Source organism: Anopheles aquasalis, chromosome 2, assembly GCF_943734665.1.
Source record: "Anopheles aquasalis chromosome 2, idAnoAquaMG_Q_19, whole genome shotgun sequence".
Classification (NCBI taxonomy): Eukaryota; Metazoa; Arthropoda; class Insecta; order Diptera; family Culicidae; genus Anopheles; species Anopheles aquasalis.
Genome location: NC_064877.1, coordinates 72,533,147 through 72,543,862, shown reverse-complemented (window position 1 = coordinate 72,543,862; position 10,716 = coordinate 72,533,147).

Here is a 10,716-nt window from a genome sequence, read left to right as displayed (position 1 = left end):
CGGTATCCGCAGGCAGTTTGAGATTACATTACACATTTTCAACCTTCAAATGTCAATCGATTCGTGCGCCACGAATGGGGCACGGGGTTCTGGGTGCCGCGCAAATCACAGAGTATATTGTAATGCATAGCAGTCTTTAAAGGAAAGTCTTTAAAAGCTCACGCGGTTGAGAGTAAAATACATATAAATCAAATGGTTTCGTTCGCGAGCAAAGACAGACATACAAGTAAAATGGGATCGACGGATAAAAGCAAAAGTTACAGAACGAGGACGGTAGGACGGCCACAGCATTCCGAGACAGGCAAGAGGCATGCCATCGGGAGCGGCAACGGAACGGAGCGATTGTTCGCTTCGCCCGTTGCCGTGGCGAAAATAGAAACCAATGCATTCAATACCCTAAGTATCACTGATATGTCATATCAGCAGCAGCAACCGCAGCAGCAGCAACAGCAACTGCAACCACAACACAGTTATATTATTAACCACTGACCACGACAACGGGGTTAACGAATAGATTCTTTTTCCTGCTCTCACCGTCAATAAAATAAACACACATAACGCATATGTGCAACGGCAAAACCGTGCGAATAAAAGGAAGAAGCCAATCAATTGGTAGAATAAAAGAAAAACGGAAATAAGGCAAAGCAACCAAATACCACTATTTAATAAAATGGCCGAATGCCAAACAGAATTATGAAATAATACAAAGAAGGCGAAAAAAGAGCATCTGCAGAGACAAACCCGACAAAAGTGATTCGACACGAGTGCAACTGTGACAAAAGTTCGATTACCCGAATAACGTAACCCGTTTGAATCATCGTAGCATCGTTTTGAGCCAGTGACAGTTTAGCGAAGGTTAATACGCGAAGTCGATAAATTCTTCTTTCGTCAAAATGGGGCAGAACTCGTCGTGGATCGTAATGCAGTGTTCGTACGCTGCGGCAGTTTCAATCGAACTTGGAATCGTCGGAAACGAATTCCGGTTCCCTTTCACCCAAGCTCTTATGTTGCTGTTGTGCGTTTTTGATCAAACGATCGTTACTGAGTTTTGTTTTTTTCTTCTCTTCGATCGGTCATATGATCGTTCCGTGCTATGTGAGGCTATGATTTGAACATGTGTTTTTGTTTGTTTTCGTTGCTGAGCTAAAGCATTATTGGTAATATGTGCGTATGAGCATTAGATAAGCAAATATGTAGGAACCAGGGTGTTGTCGGAACGAATGCTGCAAAAACCTGACCAATGGGAATCTGTACAGTGGTTGAGCATTGAGGAGCATCGAGAAGGAGGGAGACATATTGCACGCAACAAGGAAGACGACTGTATGAGATTAATAACTCGAAATCAATTGAACTAGCCAAATCGTTAGGAATCTCACGCAATCACTCTTACACGTACACTCTAGCCCCTTTCCTAAACCCGTGTGGTGTGCGGTGCGGTTGTAAGCTAGGCGGCAACAGGTTAATGAACACAGCAAGTCCGAGTCGAACACGTTAAATGGCAGTACACGTACCACTACTTCACACCAGTCAGTCACCAACTAAAATAAAGAGAGAGGAAAAAAAACAAGAAACAGAAATCAAGAAACTCGCCGCTACACACCCACGGAATCTAGTATGGAGGACGCATTTTGGAGGCCATTTTGTAATCATCACTCAAGAGGAAATGAATACGCAAAAGAGCGGAAGCGCTGAATGAGCGCGACACTAGGAACGCGATGAGTGAGGGCGGGGTGCGGGGAATGCAATGGGATGAATGCAGTTGGAAAAAAGGAAAATCCTGCAAAAATGCATGCAAATCTAGCAGACGACGAATACGACAAAACGAATGATACACGTAGGTGATGTGGGGATAGCCAAATCAGTGGGAATGGAAGAAATGAATGAACTCTGAAAATACGTTTCTGATAATAAATTAAAAAATTGACAAAAAATTAATGAATCAACGCGTGGTTTGGGTATTCGTTTATTTCCATGAGGTAGTGATACGGCTGAGCTACTATCTAATCATGTGATGTATAGTGAAACGCTGGTAAGAACGGATGAAAACAACCTGGAGAATATATTAGTAACATTCAAGGTAACCCTTCTTTGTTTTCATTTTCTCCTTTTATGTGGTTTACAGAAACTGTTTTTATTACTTTAACATTTTACTTTCACAGCACACATTACTGGACCAGGTTATTGATTACTCTCACCAAAAAATGAGTTTTTATGTTATGGCTGAGATTATAAAATGAGTTATTTTCTTTAGGTAACTCAGCTTTTAGGAGGAAAAGCCTGCTTCCTCTATTGTACTCTATTCATCTACTCTCTATCCACCTAATAAATACGACCGAAACTGTAAGATTCGCAGATTTGCTGTGAAGCCTCTGGATGGAAGGAAATGTATTCGTGTTCTTCGTATCTTCCGAATTTCTTCAACTAACTTGCTTCCAATGCCAGGATCGCCAATACGTTTTGACCCAGATTTTCCGGCAGATAGTGAACACTCAACAGTGAGCATACCTAATAACACAGAAGCTACCGGACTGAATAGAATCATTTTCTCAGTATTCGAATGTTTGATCCACTTATCGGTTGTCCCCGGTGGGTGCGGTGTTTGCGAAAGTTCCGGTCGCGAAGACTCCATCCATCGTCCTCGATAAATCAGGCCAAATTTTATGCCCAGCACGCCCAACCATATTCCGCCATAGTAGTGCGTGAGTGAGTTCCGCGTTTACGACTGTCCGCCCACGCGCATTCGTTGTCTGTGTTGATCGTGATTTGTGCTGCCGGCGATATTTGCCGCGCTCGTTACGACGAATCAACTCCCTGGCCCTGGCCCTGGAACTAGTCCGGCGACCGGCGAAGATTCGTGGTTCCCAGTTCGTGCAGTTCCCCTTTTGCGTTTTGACTTTTCGTCGTCCGGATCGAGACCGGGACCACGTTCCATATTCGTTTCCGTTTTTCCATTCCTTCGTCTTCTTTTCGTGGTTCCGCGCAATCACGAACCACGGTGGCGACGTTGCGACCATTCCAATGTTTTGGTTCGTAGTTCTCACCCGGATTCACTCAAATATTTGTCCGGCTGCCTGATGGGAAAGTAAAACAATGTCTGCGCCACAGGCTGACCTGGAGCAGGATGGTGTCATGAGTTAAATGGAAACCAGTTTCATCATCTGCCTTTTTCCGTCTTATTTAAATATTTTCACGAAAGAGAAAAAAACCGCGTTCCGAACTCATCAGGTGATGAACTGTTCCAGAAACTTATCGTTCGCTGCACCGAAAAGCTGCCGGCCGGGACGACACTACAAAGCAGCAACATATGTATAAACACAAGTCATCGCGTTACTTCGCTCGGCGCGTATCCCTCCAACTACGCCCGCCGGCTGTCCGGTGCCCCTCATCGCTCGAACCGGGAACACGCGAAAAACACGTGCTCGATTTGCGTCGCTCACGCTCCCCGCTCTCACGCCTCATAATATGTATTGAGCGTGCGGCCGACTGAGCAAACCGAGCGAACCCGAGAATTGGCGACACCAATTTGCTGCCGGCGAAGAGTAAAGAAAAAAGAGAGCAACAGAAAAGCCGGCGAGGGAGTGTAATGAGCATAAAGAAGGGTTGTAAGTGGAAGTTGGGAGGAAAGAAGCAAGAAAATCCTCATCCAGAGTGCGCGTATTCGGTTTTAGCCAGTGCAGTGCATCGGCATTCGCGCACACAACATGCCGGTTTCTTGGTGGTGGCCGGAGTGCTCGGAGACACCGTCACGCACACGTATATCCGCGACCAGGTCCACCGGTATACCGGTAGCACCAGCATCGCACGCAACGCAACTGCTTGCGTCGCGGTAGCGTACATGTCGCTTGGTAGCTGCCTCCATTTTTTTTTGTGTCGTTGTGGTCGTGGACCACAAGGCATTCGTCATGCCATGGCTATGCTCGACTTATCGCGCGCGCCCGGTCGGCCCAGTCCGACAGAAGCAGCCGAGCGGAACGGAACGGCTGGTCCATCCCTTGACTATCCGCTTCTAGCGATTGCGATCTGGCCATCCGCGATTTCTCTTTTCGAGTTTGGTTTCGTTCTTACGCGCGCTGCATCTGTGGTTCGACGATCGACAGTTGGTTTATTTTTTATGTTGCACGTGTTTTTTGTGGGAGTTTTTCTTTGGATTGCTTTCCGTTCGATCGCGATGGTTTGTTATTGAAGGCAGCAAAAGGAAACACAGCTGATCGTAGCAGCGTGTGCTTGTGTAATTTTTTATCATCGTTTTGTTCATTTCCGTGGCCGATCCAGTGAGCAACATCAAGCATTTGGCTCCAACCTTGGTAAGATGATCACGAGGTGTCCTCATCTCGCACTTCAGCGATAGAGCGAGAAAAAAAAGCTTAAATTGTGGTTGGCTAAAACCAGATTCAGATTGGAATCGAATAAGGCGTTTGTGAGTGTATGTGTGTTTGTGAGTGCGTGCGAGTGAGTGTAAGGCGCCATTATTTATTGCCCATCGCTGCAAACGATAATGTGAACCGTGCTAATGAGCAACAAGTGACCAATTATCGGGCAGCAAATCCTCCGAACCCCGTATCGTGCATGGACCATGGAATGTTCACCGCTTCCCGGAACAAAGCACGCAACGAGGATCCGTTCTCGTTTATTTATGATGCTTTAATGTGGTGTGCATGCGATGCAGTGGTTGGGAAGCCGTTGATGCTCAGTTGCTCGACGAGGATAGCCTGAAGCAGGAAACCGTCACGAGAGTCTGTTAGTTACTGTGGCTCAAATGAAGGCTGACGGTGCAGCATGCAGCACCATGAACCGTCCGGCATGTGTGGATGCAGTTTATGAAGAGCTGAGCGCTATCAAAGACTTCTTAGCTTAGCGTTGGCTGGCAGAGGATGTAACAGTCTTAAGGTTGGATTGTGGCTTTAAATCTCATAACGCTTGCCAGTGGAAAGTACAGGACACGAACACAAATGTTCTAGAGCCACTGCACTGCCTTTTGGGCCGGTAGATGCTTTATCGAGATGGTCGCACTAGGAATGGAATCATTAAAAAGCGATTAATGATTATGTGCGTCGACCGTTCGGTCGGATGCGTATCGCGGAGAGTGATTTATTGTGCGTTTTTGGGAAAGGGACCAACGGGAAGTGGGTGTGTTGGAAGATGGTGCTGCATTGCAGGACTTGTATGGATTTGCTTTGGCCCATTTTCCCCGGGAAAACTCGAAAAAACCGGAAAAAAGAGTGAGTCACTAGGCGCCTCCATCGCAGGACGAATTGTGACAAGTGTTTCCGGTGCGAGGTGATTCATAAAGTATTGTGCTTAAACAGGCGATGGTATCAGTGGCTGGAGCAATTATTTAATGGAATTCAAAACAAAGGAATTTAATAGCATCATTATCACCCATATGATGCCGCACCACTATTGTCCCCAAAATACATGCAAGATCATTTAATGCATAATGGCATGTTTTCACTACAATAAGCGAGAGTTAGAAGTAGATCAGTAGGAGTTATTGAATAATTAAACGATAAAACTGCTGCAGCTGCGCAGCTTTTTAAAAGTCGTATAAGAAATTTTTAAACGGATACGGAAGGCCCTCTGATCAAATTTTCGTTATTCTCCTTCTTCAGCCTAACACCGGAAGAACAATAAAGTAACCCCCAATCGTGAAGATGGCTCATAGCGCGCGAGTAACTGAGTGAGAAACGTCATAAACCGGTTGATAAGACAAGGCCAGTGAAACCGAGAAATCGCCTCAACACGCTCGTCAATTGCATTGACATTCAAAAAAAGAGAAAAAATACGACCTCTTATCACTGAGCCATCATGGTGCTATCTGCAAGATTGGAAGGTGTTTTGCCTTTTTTTTTTTTGTTGGAGCGTTTATTTCATTAACACCTCACGTCATCTTCACGCCACTAGCCTTGGCCATTGGCGTTCCACTGGCGTGTGAGCAAGTGAGAAGCGTAGCCATACGTCGGATCGCAAACGCCAGCAGCAGCAGTGGCAGCCTTTTGTAATGCGCCCCAAGTGCGCGCCACCAACCACCGTTGCTCAATTCGTTGCGTTGATTGAATCAACAGAGAAAACGAGCCGTTGCTCAACCGACCCAAAGATCTGTCGTCTTCGCTGCGTCGTTGGTCAGTTTTGGAATGCCAGTCACCAGACAGAAAACATATTCTGTTCCTTTTTTTTCTTCTTTTGCTTGTGTGGACACTTGCTTGTGACCATTTCCGGTGCTCTTGTACCATCATTAAACTGGACTGGTAATCGTGTATGATCTGGTCTGTTGCGCTTGCAACAGGGCTCTGATCGCATTAATTTCAATTTTATGATCAGCTACCGACTCCACCGTGACTTTGATGCTGCGGGGCGAACGAACCAACCGGAGTTGGTGTGTGAACATGATACATACGGAGGAACAGGAGGGGATGGTGTGGGATTTTTATTTATAGCTTCCCATTAACAGAAGTACCAACAAAGGAGCAGCACGTTTGGCTTCCATGGGGGAAGCGAGCGATGATGATCGCGATGTTGCAGAGACCTCACCCTCAACTTCAACAACCTATCGCACACACCCGCAAATGCTAAATTTAGATCAATTAATTAGCGCACCGTAAATTCGGATCGAGATTGAGATTTGGAAATGCCGCGCATCACGTATCCTGGTGTCCAGGAGTGGGAAAGGGTGACTTCAATAAGGCGGAAGGTGTATGTCTTAATTTCCTTCGAAGGAACAAGATCTCTCCCTCGAGAAACATAATAAACATGCATCGCTGACGGTCGTGGATCGGGTGTGCTGGGAGCGCCCACATCTTCACCCTCTACTCGATCTCACGCGAAGCACGAGAGTGAGCTGCCGGAGGGGATTTTAATTTTAATCCCGTTGGTCCGGCGCTCCATGGCTGATGATCGATGTCCAAGTGGCCGGACATACCGTCTGGCCCGCTGGTTTCTGTTTTTCGATCCCACATTCCGGTGCTCGCTCGGATCTGCTCTATTGTTTATTTTTCCAAACCAGACCAACGGATTGGCCTTTAATTATTTCGAGTTCATTTGGTTTGATTGTTGTTCCAAGAAATTGGAGGATCGGAAATGGTGGGAATCGGTAGTTAAGGAAGGAAACGGTTGTTAATGGAGAGAGCATACCACGGTGAACAAGCCACAAGCTCCGCTGTGCCACTCGTTTCGCGTAAACAATGTTTTGCTTAAGGATCTCTATTTGATTGACCATTTAATTGGTCTAGTGGGTGGATGTTATTCGTTTTTTGTATGAAAACGCTCCTGAATCATTACCACATTTAATGCCTTAGTGAACTTTTGGTTGTTTTCATTGTTTTCAAACAAGAATTCTAATAATTTCTTTGCAAATGTACACTGTTGTACAAGTAAAGCGAGTTCAAATTCAATTTTGCCATTCCACACCAGATGCGCCAGCCGATGCTCGGCTTGGCAATGTTTATCTCGCTTATCTGTGACCGCACCAGGTCGCGTGTTCCGCACTCAACGTGAACAACGTAGCGAGCAATTAGCCACACAATCGTGATTGCGAAGCCGTAGTGCCGTTGTACGAACCTCCAATCCCGATCACCATTTACCACCGGCTCCGATGACCTTTACAACATTTCGACGGTACACCATAAACGTCATCGCAGCACAAATGGTGGAATTTATATTGAAAAAAACTGAACCCAAACCGAGAAACCGATGCCGGTGTTTAGGACTGGAGTACGATTCGTGCTCTCGAATTCCTGCGCCTCAGAATGATCTCGAGGAGGGGTGCGCCATGAAGATGAGTCTGACAGGGTGCAGCTGGTTCAACAAGCCGCGTCCGGTAGTGAGGCGCACCTGGCCGCAGCCTCACATAGACACACGTGCACACTCATACCAGTGCTGTTGGATAAACAGAGATAAAATAAGACTCCGAAAGCTGCACCAAATCCCGCGGTCGGTCGCTTTGTACCCGACCGACTGAATCATGAGCCAGCCAGACAGCTTCGAGCCAGGTCATGGAGGTTGTTGGCGTCTGGTGGCACAGTAGCAGCGTCCATAGCAGCAGCAGCAGCAGCACCTGTACATTACAACGCCCCGGTCAGGGTTAACCCGTTAACCAAACCGCAATACCCGCTTCACCTCGTCGGTTGATCGACTGATAACCAGCGATACCAGGGATAATCCACCCCCGGAATCTGCCCGCCATTTGGGGAGTTCCTCGTCGGTTCCCCTGTTTCTTTTCGCCCTCGTTCGAAAAGGGTTTCACCTACTAGGTCGCCCAGTGCACGCGCCTGATAAGGACCGACGGTCTCCACGCAAAAACCGACCTCAAACTGGGCGCACCGCGTGATAACACGCTTGTTGTCGATTGCTTCGATTGTTCGCGACATCGTGACGGTCCACTGGAAGAAGAGTGATGGGGACGGCGACGCTAAGCAGTCCGCGCACTAAGGGCAATCAATCAGTATTTGAATAAAGACGCGGTGGGTGTGCAAGGTCGGAACGGAGGGCTACCGACCTCGACCATGGCTCAGTCCATTGACACGCAGCCAATCCACTCTGAGCGATCCGATGACGACGCATCATCATCACCATCGAGCCAGATGTCACCGGACGCACCGCCGCAGGGCGGCATCATAAAACGCCGAGGCTCTTGTTGGCTGTTGGCCATATTGCTTTTAAGACCTATCCATCCGACCGTTGTGCAGCCCATTTCGCGTTTTATCGGAAAGCCGGCCATTGCCAACGGTGGTTGCAATAATGGAGGTAAATAATCGAGCAATTACGCTGCTCGATAAGTGCGGTTTGGTTCGGGAGGCGTTGGTGGCGAGCGCTTTTAGAATGATTAGAAGCAGGAGCAGAAGGTGCCAAAGGCGGAGGTTAGACTAGCGGAAGGCTGCGATCGACAGGTGGTGGTAACCATTGCTTCCGGATTCCGCATGACATCCGGCAGATAAAGTCCCATTCATCATCATCAGCATCATTCGCTCCTTGCGTCTCTGTTTAAAGTCTGAACAGGAAGTGACATCAGTCGTGCATCAGCTGCAGGTTGCTAAGCAACCGGAATGCTCCTATCTGGTGTCGGTTTGCGGTGCAACAAAACCAACCGACCGGACATTACTGGTTAACTGGTGAATCCGCTTGCGAGCGCCTGCAACCCCTTTTGTGATAAGAAATTCTCCGGCCTATTTTACTCCATTTTAGGTTCTTCGTTTTATCTCGCAAATACACTTGGTGTCACGTGCCGCTCGATGAGGTGTTTAATGGCGTCCTGGTCCCCTTTGTTTTCACACGCCGACATGTGGCCGGGATTTGCGATTTATGGACGGCAAATACAAGGAGAAAGGGTGCTCTTGTGCTCTTTGCGCGACCGGCTTATCGAGCTAACGAACTATTGTATTGACAGAGAGCGTGCAAGAGCGAGCGATAGAAGGAAAGAGAGAGAAAAGAGTAGAGCATTAGGAGAAACAATGTTGTGTTCGCGATGGACACATTCGAGAATGTTGTGGCCACCCCCCACCCTTTCGGTTCAAAACTGCCTCAACATCACATCGGTAGCGAGCGGTTTTTGGTTCCGGTCCCCGTACTCCTACCTGGTGGTGCTGGTGGTGGTAGACTGCCAGTTGGATCCTATTTTTAAACCACCAAAAACCACCGACCGATCCGCCCCACTAGAAAATTAACAAATCACTGGCCGACGGACGACGGCAGCCTCCCGTTGTTTGATGTTCGTTTAGCGGCCTCAATAAATATCCAAAACAGGAAAAAAGAAGCGAAGAAACAAAACCAAGTCTACCGAGTCGGTGGCACTCCGGTGGATGCCGGCTTTGGGCGGTTGGATGGCAATGAATGGCTCTACCCGGAACATAATTCGCGAAACACAAAACAAGCAGCACATTAGCGGGCACCATATGACCCTGCGGGTGTGCCGCTGAATGCAGTCCTTTGCTTCCGTGTCCACTTGGAGTCCTTGGGGGTGTGTCCGTGTTGCCGCTTTCGTTGACATTTAGTGGCCATGCAAGTCCGGAGGAAGGTCCGACGGAAAGAACTTACGTTTTCTCTTTTTTTGCTCTCTCTCTTCTCTCTCTCTCTCTCTCTCTCTCTCTCTCTGTCTGTCTCTGCGTTTCTCACATTTTTTTTACATTTTATTTGATGACTGGACAAACAAACTGGGCCACTTCGTAACGGCTCCGAGGGTTGTTTCGTGTTTCCGGGGTGAGCCACCCCGTGAGCGTGGCATGTTGAATTCGGGGCCAACGGCAGCCAGCCACGGCCACATTAACTTCCGTTTTATGAGACTCAAAGACAGAGCTTTGAGAGGGAGCGAAAGGGTATACTACCACCCAGCAAACACATACACAGGAAGCGGAACAAAAGGAAATGGAAACATTGGAAAGGACAAGCGAATGACATGGATTTCCTTGTAGCAGGGGGCACACGAGAAAGGGGACTGGTGAAAGAAGGTGAGGTGAAGGAATCGCCAATTGTTTCGTGACTATTTTTAGCAGCCACGCTAACGCCAACGACTCGCCAGTGACTCCATAGTGTTCCTGACCTTCCGCGAGCGCGAGCTCATTTTCATTATGGGCGCAGGGGAGTGCAAGGGGGTGGTTTCACTCTCCTCCCACCGTTGAAGGTGGCGATGGAGAGGGAACGAGCACGGCTTGGGCATTTCCAACGTCCAATCTGGGTCTGGGACCACCACACCATTAAGTACCATTAGGCAGTCCACGAGTCCGCATC